Source organism: Peromyscus eremicus, chromosome 8a, assembly GCF_949786415.1.
Source record: "Peromyscus eremicus chromosome 8a, PerEre_H2_v1, whole genome shotgun sequence".
In the NCBI taxonomy this organism is placed as follows: domain Eukaryota; kingdom Metazoa; phylum Chordata; class Mammalia; order Rodentia; family Cricetidae; genus Peromyscus; species Peromyscus eremicus.
In genome coordinates this window covers 55,060,735-55,070,749 of record NC_081423.1, presented here as the reverse complement: position 1 = coordinate 55,070,749, position 10,015 = coordinate 55,060,735, and the positions used below count along the sequence as shown (strand labels likewise).

General features: G+C 45.1%; 1 long non-coding RNA gene across 1 annotated transcript; it reads left to right on the top strand.

Annotated features, from left to right (window-relative positions):
* The first annotated feature begins 220 nt into the window (after window positions 1-220).
* Window positions 221-7,973, top strand: LOC131916178 (uncharacterized). Its single transcript, XR_009380518.1, has 3 exons — window positions 221-294; window positions 5,066-5,133; window positions 7,571-7,973. It is a non-coding gene; the product is annotated as an uncharacterized LOC131916178 (long non-coding RNA).
* Window positions 7,974-10,015: the final 2,042 nt, after the last annotated feature.

Below are 10,015 nucleotides of genomic sequence, written 5' to 3'. Positions count from 1 at the left end.
GAACCTAGGGTTAACATTTTTTTGAGAGTTTATGGTTATTGTCTGCAGGAGAGTCTGTCGGAGGTTTACTTTACCATATTGGAAAAGTAGGAAACATAACCAGTGCATCAGCTCTGGGGTGATGGTTAGCACTGCACTGTGTGTTTGCAGAAACACACCACTGATACACTGTCGAAATAAGAATGCTTAATTATATTTTATTATTCCGTTTGTCTTTACTAGCTGGAAACCAAGAGAAAAAAAAAACATCAGACTGGGAGAGGAAAGATGCACAAGCCTCTCAGTGGAGGAAAGGTATATAATTGTAAGAGATTCTGGAATTTTCTTGAAACAAAGACAAACCAGTAGGTTCTCTGAGGAATTCATGCTCCAGGTACAGTCTCTTCTTATGGTCTATGTGTGGGTCAGACAGTGGAGGAGGTCAGGCAGAAGTTTAGAAGTATAGGAGTATGAACTCCCCAGGGTGATAAGCTGGTAGGGTATAGGCTTGCGGAGGGTCATAGGCTGGTAGAGTGTGGGCTCATAGAGGGTCATAAGCTAGTGGAGTATAGGCTCATATACTGTCATAGGCTGGTGGAGTATGGGCTTGTAGAGGGTCATAGGCTGTGAGGTGTGGGCTCATAGAGGGTCATAGCCCGGTGGATTATGGGCTCGTATACTGCCATAAGCTGGTGGAGTATGGGCTTGTAGAGAGAGGGTCATAGTTTGGTGGAGTGTGAGATCTACATTGGAATAATCCAGTGGAATGTGGGCTTGCAGACAGAGGTGAGGGCTAATGTGCCTTTCAAATTAGGGCTCATTCTAAACTCAGAGTGTGATATGGCCTCTCCTTTCTTAATGATCCTAACATATAGCAATTTACTCACGATTTTATTTTATTTTTATTCTGTGAGTTAAAGATTCAGTGTCATAAGCTGGATAAAGAATTTCCTGTGATACTTTTATAAAGCAATCCTAACTATAGTAATGGTGGTATAGGTGTTGCGATGGTGGCAGCAGTGTTGCCTTTATAGAGGAGAAAGACTTTCATGTACTGATAGATTTTAACCTACTATGTTAGTGACCCATAAGTCAGAACATTACCACTTGACTTGGCTCTAATGAAAACTAGAAATTGTCACCTCCAAAGATAAGCACATCCAATGTCCTGGATAGAAAATAGCACCACTCCCTGACTGGGCTGAGACATCAGTCTCCTGGCTCCTCAGAAGCATTGACAGAACCAGCACTCAGGCGAGGTGAGGGCACCGGCACTGGGGACGTCTCTGGGATCTTAATTCACTCTCCATGTAAGAACCTGGGGCTTTGTTCTGAAGGACTAATCAGAGAGGCAATGATCTGGAAAGGCACTAGGGGAATGGGGAAATCTGATGCACATTAAACAGCTTGGTGCTAGACGCTAAGGCAACCTTCCTCAAGTCCTCATCTTTCCAAGGCTTCCCTAACCCACTGCAAGAGCCCACCTATGGGAATACGAGCGCTCAACTGAATCTCTAACTATAGAGGAGGGAAACACAGATGTCCATTTTTCCTCTACCTCTGAGTCAGATGGTAGGGTATGGGCTTGCAAAGGTCCAAAGATGAGAGGTATGATCAGGGATTAATCTGTGCCTATGGCCAAGATTTAGGTTGCATTTGTGGGCAGAGGTCAGTACATAGCAAGAATTGGAGAAAAGTGTAGTTGTCCCCCAATATGCTCTGGAGATTGGTTTCGAGACATTTGACACACACCCCTGTAGGTACCAAATCTATGCCTGCTTGTCGTCCTTGTATAGAATGGCATAAAATTCATATGTAACCCACACATCTTCCCACATACTTCAGCTAATCTCTGATATACTCATAATATGTAATACAATTTAAATGCTATATTATTGTTTAAGGAGTAATGACCAAAAAAGTCTGTTCTTTATAAAAGTTGGTTTTGATCTGCAATTAGTTACACTCATAGAGGCTAGGTGTAGCCAGAAGTTTTCCTGTGTCCTGCCCAGCCAGTGGTTGGGATAAATCTCTCCCACTCATGTCCCCCAAGTAAACACATAGAGGCTTAATATTATTTATAACTGCTCAGCCATTAGTTCAGGCTTATTATTGACTAGCTCTTATACTTAAATTAACCCATAATTTTTATCTGTATTTAGTCACTTTTTCTCAGTTCTGTCTTGTCATCTTGCCTCCTCTATGTCTGGCTGGCAACTCCTTGACTCAGCCTTTCCTCTTCCCAGCATTCTCCCCGTCAGCTTACCCCACCTATACTTCCTGCCTGGCTACTGGCCAATCAGCATTTTATTTATCAACCAATCAGAGCAACACATATTCACAGCATACAGAACGACATGCACAGTACTTCCCTTTTTCTGTCTAATCAAAAAGGAAGGTTTTATCTTTAACATAGTAAAATTACATATAATAGAACAGTTATCAAGCAAGAGTTAGTTACAATATCTAGTCTGTTTGTATTTCGAAAAATTAAAGAAAATATTTTATCTATCCTATATTTGTGAGTCAAAAGTTTCATATACAATTTATCTTTTATCATAATCAAGAAAAATTTCTGTCTGGGACCAGTATCAGGGCTCTGCCTCTGTCTTTGTCAGTGACCAAAATGTTTATCATATGCTCATGGTCAAGGTTAGGCTGTGGTTGGAGTAAGGATACCAGGAAAACTGGTTAGACCTAGATGGTCCCAAAGTTGCTCCAGTGAGGGTATCAGCTCATGGGGAAGAACTTAGGCTGTAACTGATGGAGTCAATCACATCAAAATGACTGAGGGATGTTTGTTTTAAATGTGGATGTTGTCACCTCATCCAATTACCCACAGGCTGTGGAAACTGCATTTCCATCAATTCCCCTGGTATTTCTATTGCACATAAGTCTGCTTTGAGTTCCCAAGGTTTTCCTTCTGGGGCTACCAAAGCCATATTGCACACTACCTAAGCATTTGTGTGTAATCCCATCTCTTTCCTCTTTAAGACTCAGAGCTATGGCAAATACAGTGCTCACTGCCAGCTGTGGAAACTTGCATGTACCTCCAAAGTTGGATTTGAGTGTGTGCATCTCTCTTTGTCTGGTCACAGAAGGCAGAGTACAGGACAGCAATGGTGACAGTGAAAATAAACTGAGCATTCCCTATGCCCTCTGCACAGTACTCAAGCTGTGTATCAGCCATTTGCATCCCTACAGCTGGGGGTTGGAACTATCCTGTTCCCACACCAGAGAGGAAAAGATTGAGCTTCAGAGAGGTTCTGAAGTCCACTCTGGGCCACATAACAATGACAGAGAAGCAGAGATGAGACTCATCCCTGAGTGAGCCCTCTAATGTCTTTTCTAAGCCACAGTAATCTATGATATTCTCTGAATACAGTAAAAAATGCAAACAGGGACACTAATAAGAAATTGTGCTCCCAACAACTCCCAACAGTAAGCCACACTTGCTCCATCAAACACTGAATGTATCATGTCTTTTCGACATGGAGCCTGTGTCTCTTCTTTTTCTGAACTTCTCAGAAGATTGGGGAAACCTGAGCCTTGCACTCACTCAGTTTCTGGATATATATAGAGATGCTGCTTCTCTTTGCCTCTGCTCTTCAGATCACAGCTGTCTTCCTCTGGAGGCAAGTAGGAAGGGGCCCCAAGTCTACCATCTTACACCCACAACAAACTTCTCTTGGGAAAGTTCTCTGCAGAAATGTTGCTCCTTTCTCTGAGTCACTGAAGATATTTGGGCATAACTGGGATGCATGGCCTGTTCTTTCCAGCTTTAAGGCATCAGGTGGGTTAGCTGAGATTCACCCAGCAAGGTGTATGCCAAGCCAGTGGGAATCTGGCTCATTGCTCTGTAGGTGATTCCAGTGGGAGAGGACAGAAAGTGTCATTTGCTTCATTTGTTAAACACATGTGTTAAATCACAATCACACATGCACATCCTTCCAAAGGTCAAGAGCCTATGAGAGCATGCACCCTTGCACACTGACTCCTCCCAGCCACCTTCCAGACAATGAGGACCCCTCAGGAAAGTATGTCAATTAACACTTCAATGTTTCTATTTATTTTTTCAGACCCCAGTAGTACATTCACTCATTTATTTCAACTAACATCTATTTGTGAAGTGTGTCCAGTCCCTGCTGGGCGGGGCATAAGAGAATAACTAAATATGGTCCCTCCACTTTGAAACAGTGTTAGTCTATAGGTTGAAAGGATGGTTGGGCATTGCAACAGGTATTTTGTAAGGCCAGACTGGTAAAATGACAATACAGTAGAAGCCAGGTATGGTAGCACAGGCTTCTAAGCTTTACACTCAAGAAGCTGAGACAGGAGGATGAGAAGTTTGAAGATCATCTAGACTACACAGTGAAACCTGAGAGACCTTATATTTAAAGTCTAGAACTAAGCAAATGAAAATGCAAGTGGGATTTGTGGAAGGGGAGGATGCTGGACTCCAGGATCTCAATCAAACTGAGGATGTCAGCAGGGAAGGATTGGGCAGATCCTTGGAGGTGAGAGGAAATCTAGGATTTGGGGAAAGAACAGATAAGAGTCCAGTGCAGGAAAAGCCAGAAACTCCTATGGCTCTTATCCTATGGGATTTGGAGAGCCACAGGTCAAGACCTTGATTTCTTCATCCACAGGATGGGGAAAAATGGCATTGGTCACCACCAACTGAGAAGTCGTAAGCCCAGCAGATCCTAGCCACTGACATCCCATCCTCCTCTTTACCCCACCTTACCCATCCGCCCCAGGTGTGCTTGACTGAACTATCTTTTCCCTCCAACTTCATGGCATGAGATTGTCTCAATGAGATTGTCACCTGTGTCAGTAACATGCTGGTGTCCATGGCTCTGTGGGAGCTGTTAAAGGGGTGGGTGGTGCGTTCTTGCTCAGGACAAGCAGTCTAGGGCTTCTGAAGCAGGCTGTACAGGGTCCACGGGTTCTATTAGAAGTCCTGATGCAGCATCTGTGCACATAAATATTTGGCAGTAGGTGTTAACATGAAGGTGATTTCTGCAGAAGTACTAACTCCATGGTATTGCTGTCTTCAGTCTGTGTCTTCTTGTCATGGGGACAGGTTCAGTGTGCTGCCGCATGGCCATCCCAGCATTCATGGGGCTGAGACATGAGGATTATGAATCAAAGGTGAGTTTGGGCTATATAAAAAAGACCATGTTAATATAATATAGATAGATAGAGAGAGACAGACAAACTGACTGACCAACAGATCTATCTATCTATCTATCTATCTATCTATCTATCTATCTATCTATCATCTCTCTCTATCTATCTATCATCTCTCTCTCTCTCTCTCTCTCTCTCTCTCTATATATATATATATATATATATATATATATATATAGAAAGTGTGGGGAGATCACTCTGTCAATGTTTTTGCTTGTTTTGTAAGCAAAAGAACCCCAATTCAACCCCTAGAATCCACATAAAAATCTAGATAAAGTGACATGTGCTTGTAATCTCAGCACTGAGATGGCAGAGCCAAGGGGATTTCTAGGGCTCTCTGCCCAGCCAGTCTAGCCTGTTTGGAAAATTGTAATGAGAGAACTAGTCTCCAATCAAGAACAATGGTGATTAAGGAATGACACTGAAGGCTATCATCTGGCTTCAGTGCCCGTGTGCACACACATGAACATGCATACACATACACACACACACACACACACACACACACACACACACACAAGTGGTCTCAAACCACAGCCCCAGGATGGTGTCTCTGTGAGTTAGGCTACCCTGCCTCTCCTAACAGGGCATAGGTGAGAGGCAATGAATCCTAGAGCTAGTTGGCATGTCTCTAAAGGCAATGTTGCCCCATCAGCGATGTGAATGACTCGCAGCTTTAACTTCCCTTCTCATCTAGCATCTGCTTGCATGGCTCCAGTGATGGGTTTCTCACATTTCAAGTACAATATTCATCTGTGGACAGATCAGATTAGGAGAGGCCCTGTATGTTGGGCTGAAATCCATCCATCTTGGGAAGGGTTAATGAGACAAACACAACACTTCTTATAGAAGCTTTCCTATCCCTCACTCAGCCTAGAAGCATTAATTCCATCATCAAATGGGCAGCCCTGGGGAATGAACTTTTAAGGGCTTAAAACAAGGTAGGTTAATTAAAATCTTTGATCAAAGCCCCATAAACAGAGTAAAACTTCTCTCTCTTAATTATCCTGGATAGTCTCACAAGCAGTAAAGCCAAAGGGGAGAAGATGAAGAGGCAGGGGGTGGGGTGCATGGTGAGGAGCGGGGGTAAGAATATTCCAGAAAGGAATGGCCACCAGCCAGGAACTGCCATGTTAACCTTGTCACCAGCTTCTTATGCCAGGACTCCTGGGGAAATGGAGAAGCCAGTCTTGCTTAATTGATAATGACTCGCCAAGCATTTCCTGTAGCAGTTGCTCTACTGAATACCACAACACAAGAAGACCTACCTGTCACCAGTGAGGAGGAGCTGGGGTCTCACTGAAAGACTGGGAGTGGATAGTTGAAGTTAAGGCGATTTGCATCCCCCAGCAGAGCTGCAGGAATGGGCTGCAGAGCACAGAGCAGGGGCTCTAAGCTGAGGTTGAGAAGGTCAAGGAATGCTTCTAGAATGGCAGCCTTGAATTGGGACATGGCAGTGTTGTTGAATCAATGAGATGTCGAGCAAGAGTAAGTGCTAGCTGGAATGGAGAAACCTGGAGGTGAGACTGTTCTGGGCTGGGTAGGAACAGGAAGTAGAGTCAGATGGTCAGCAGTGAGGGACAAGACCAGAGAGCCTGCGGATTATGAACTGTGTGTGCTAAGGACAGTTTCAAAGGAGAGCCAGAGGAGGATCTGGAGATTTATTACGGTCAAATGGGGATTGGTGAGAGAAAAGGAATGGGACAGAAAGCCCAGATTACACACACTTATTGTCCAAGGAGAGAAAGTTTATCCAGTCTTAGGTAACGGCCAAAGAAGGGAAGGAGAGAGGGAGGGAGGGAGGGAGGGAGGGAGGGAGGGAGGGAGGGAGAGGGAGAGAGAGAGAGAGAGAGAGAGAGAGAGAGAGAGAGAGAGAGAGAGAGAGAGAGGAGAGAGAGGAGAGAGAGAGAAAGAGAGAGAGAGAGATTTGGTCAAGGTACAAGTGTCCAGGTGAGTCTAGGATTCCTGATTAAGTGTCTCTGTGGATGGTGGTCCTCTTTGACTTGCTGGTACATCAGTGAGATGCAGGTAGAGGGTTGGTGGAGAGTGAGAGTTTACGCTTGAACACTTGGAGCATGATGGGCCAATGACCAAGTGCAACCTCACTTCTACCCACCCCAACTCAAACCCACAATGCTTACCTACGTCTGTAAGAATGGGTGCAAAATGCCCAGGGCCACCACCTTCCAGGCAATGCTTGGCCTTGTAGAGCTCTTGCTTCCCTACCAGGCTCTCTGTAGCCACCAGGACTTCTGTCTCATCCGCAAGTGTCCTAGGTTCCTTCCTGCCTCCAGGCCCTCACACATTCTGTTCCCAATATCAGGCACACCTTTTCACCTTCTTTCACTGTTGGTCCTTACCTGTTTTTTCAGTCTCCCTGTCTTCATCTTGTTCACAGGAAGGACTTGCATGGCTCCACTCGCCAAGGTCTAGAGAATTGGACCACTGTTTGGATTGTTAGTCCTGCCCTAAGCCTAGATTCTGATTCAGCAGCTCCTCTTGCACAGGGACCAGGAATCTGCACTTTAGCAAGCATACCAGTTGATTCTACCTACAGAGTCTATAGACTAACATCCAAAGAGTCCGACCTGCAGTAAATCTCAGCTACGAAGTAAAGCATGATGGTGCTACAGGGTGACGGCAGGGGCCTTCACTGTGCCCTCCACTCTCTACCCTCTGATCCATCATTGACTTGGATACCAATTACTAATGATATCATGTCCATTGCAGTTACAACTTAGGATGTGGACAACTCATGCTTTTATACCGTGTAAAATATAAATAAAGGCATCCTGAGGAAACTCTGTGGTTTATATTGATCTTTATTGATATGTAACTCAACACAATATGATTTCTATGGAATTGCAACTCTAAGAAGCCCTCCTTATTCCTCAGGGGCTTGCTTCTCCAGGCTTCTGTGTGCAGAGATTCTGACATGATGTTATTGACATGTGCCTAAGCTCAACACTTCAGGAAAACAGCAATAAAAACTCCCCCACCCTTTCTTAAAAAAAAATTATTGCTAAGAACCATGCTTTCCCAAAGAATTACAACAGACTTGAGGATGGCCCACTGGTTTCCTAAGACAAAAACACACATCATCTCTCCAAGTTCCTAGTCTCATAAATGCTTAGCTGTTTGTCATCCTGAAACTAGCCGGACTCACAGATGAACACTTTCTGTTTGGTTGACTGTCGTTTGTCTTCTCCACCTGTAAAACTCTCCACATGTGGCTTGGTGCTTCCTCCTTATTATAGCCCCAGTCACCCCTGCCACACCCCAGGCCCAGCAAGACACAGTCCATTTCTTCATTGTCATATGTTGTCTGACAGGAGTCACCACCACAGTTAGTGCTTATATTTCAGGAAGTTGATTCACTGCCAAGGTCAGAATAGCAAATGGGGACAGGGTCACATCATGGCTTCCAGTTTTACCCATGGTTATTGCCCCAGGAGGGCTTCTCTGTGTCCCAGAGTCCTGGGCTGTATGAATCCTTCTCTGGAACAGGACAATTAGGGGACCACAGATCAGGAGGTTATCACGGGATAAAAACATTTCCTAAATGGATGAAGGCAGATACAGAGGGTCTCCCAAAACAGATCTATTTTTAAAAACCTTGAAATTATGTTAGGGACATGGGCACTCCCTCAGCAGCCACACACTAAGAGGAAAGCGAAGATTTCCTGAATCACCATCCTCTTGTCTGGAATTTCTGTTACTGTTGTGTCTGAACCCAGGGGACCACAGCCATCAAGAGAAGGCTCTGGGTGAGGGGTCAGTGGCCTGGGATCAGTCTGATGTTATTTTTCTTGTTAGATCTTCATAGATATTGGTCCACTGACTGAGATGGTCCTGATCCTGGTCCTGGACCAAGTTTCAAGCAGGACAGCCTCTACTCAGTTCCCTCAAGGAACACAGTCATAAAGGGCCAAACTCATGGGAGGGGCTGCTTAAGTTAAAGCCTTTCTATTATTGACACCCCTGAACCTGGTGTGCAATGGGTGCTGGAGATAATGGCAGCTAATAATCTCTGCTACACGAGGAGTGTCCTGCAAGCAGGATTTGAGCCCAATTTCTTCCATCCAAATGTGTTGCACGTCGAAAGCTAGACTGTGTATCTGTGAGGAAAGAAACCAAATCACTCTCGAGTTTGGGATAGAGGGCCCTTTTCCTGTGTCCCGAGTGTATGGGCAGAAGGGACCCCACCCACTACCTGTCCTTCCCTGCCCACCTCCTCCTGAAGAAGGAGCCTGATTGCTCCCAGAAGCCTCCACCCTCCGGAGCCAATTTGGGATGGAAATGAGCTCCTGCCTGGATGCATCTGTACACGGAGGGAAACAGTTGGCGTCATAACCTTGGGGGTAAAAAAGACAAACAAAAGAGTCTCCAGAGATCCATCAGAGACCTCGGGAAGCTGTAAAACATATGTTGCAACATATTGATCCTTGACAAGCCCCAGCAGTAAAGGAAGCCCTTTCCTGCCCACACTGGCCAATGAAGACCTGGGGGCAGCATCTTGTTTTTCCCTTTCCCTCCCCCAGCAGGACTCCAAAGGTAGAGTCTCCATCTCCAGCTTGTCAAGCTTTGAAGAGAAATCCACCCCACAGCTGGCGGCCACCAGGCTCCTAGGCCAGGTGCAGGTGTGGAGCTTCCCCACCCCAGGTGCCAGAACTCTTAAAGCAGCTGTTCTCAACCTGTGGATCTCAGTCTCTTTGGGGCTGAACAACCCTTTCACAGGGGTCAGACGTCAGATAGCCTGCACATCACATATTTACATTATGATTCATACCAGTGGCAAAATTATGGTTATGAATTAGCAACGAAATAATTTTATGGTTGGGGG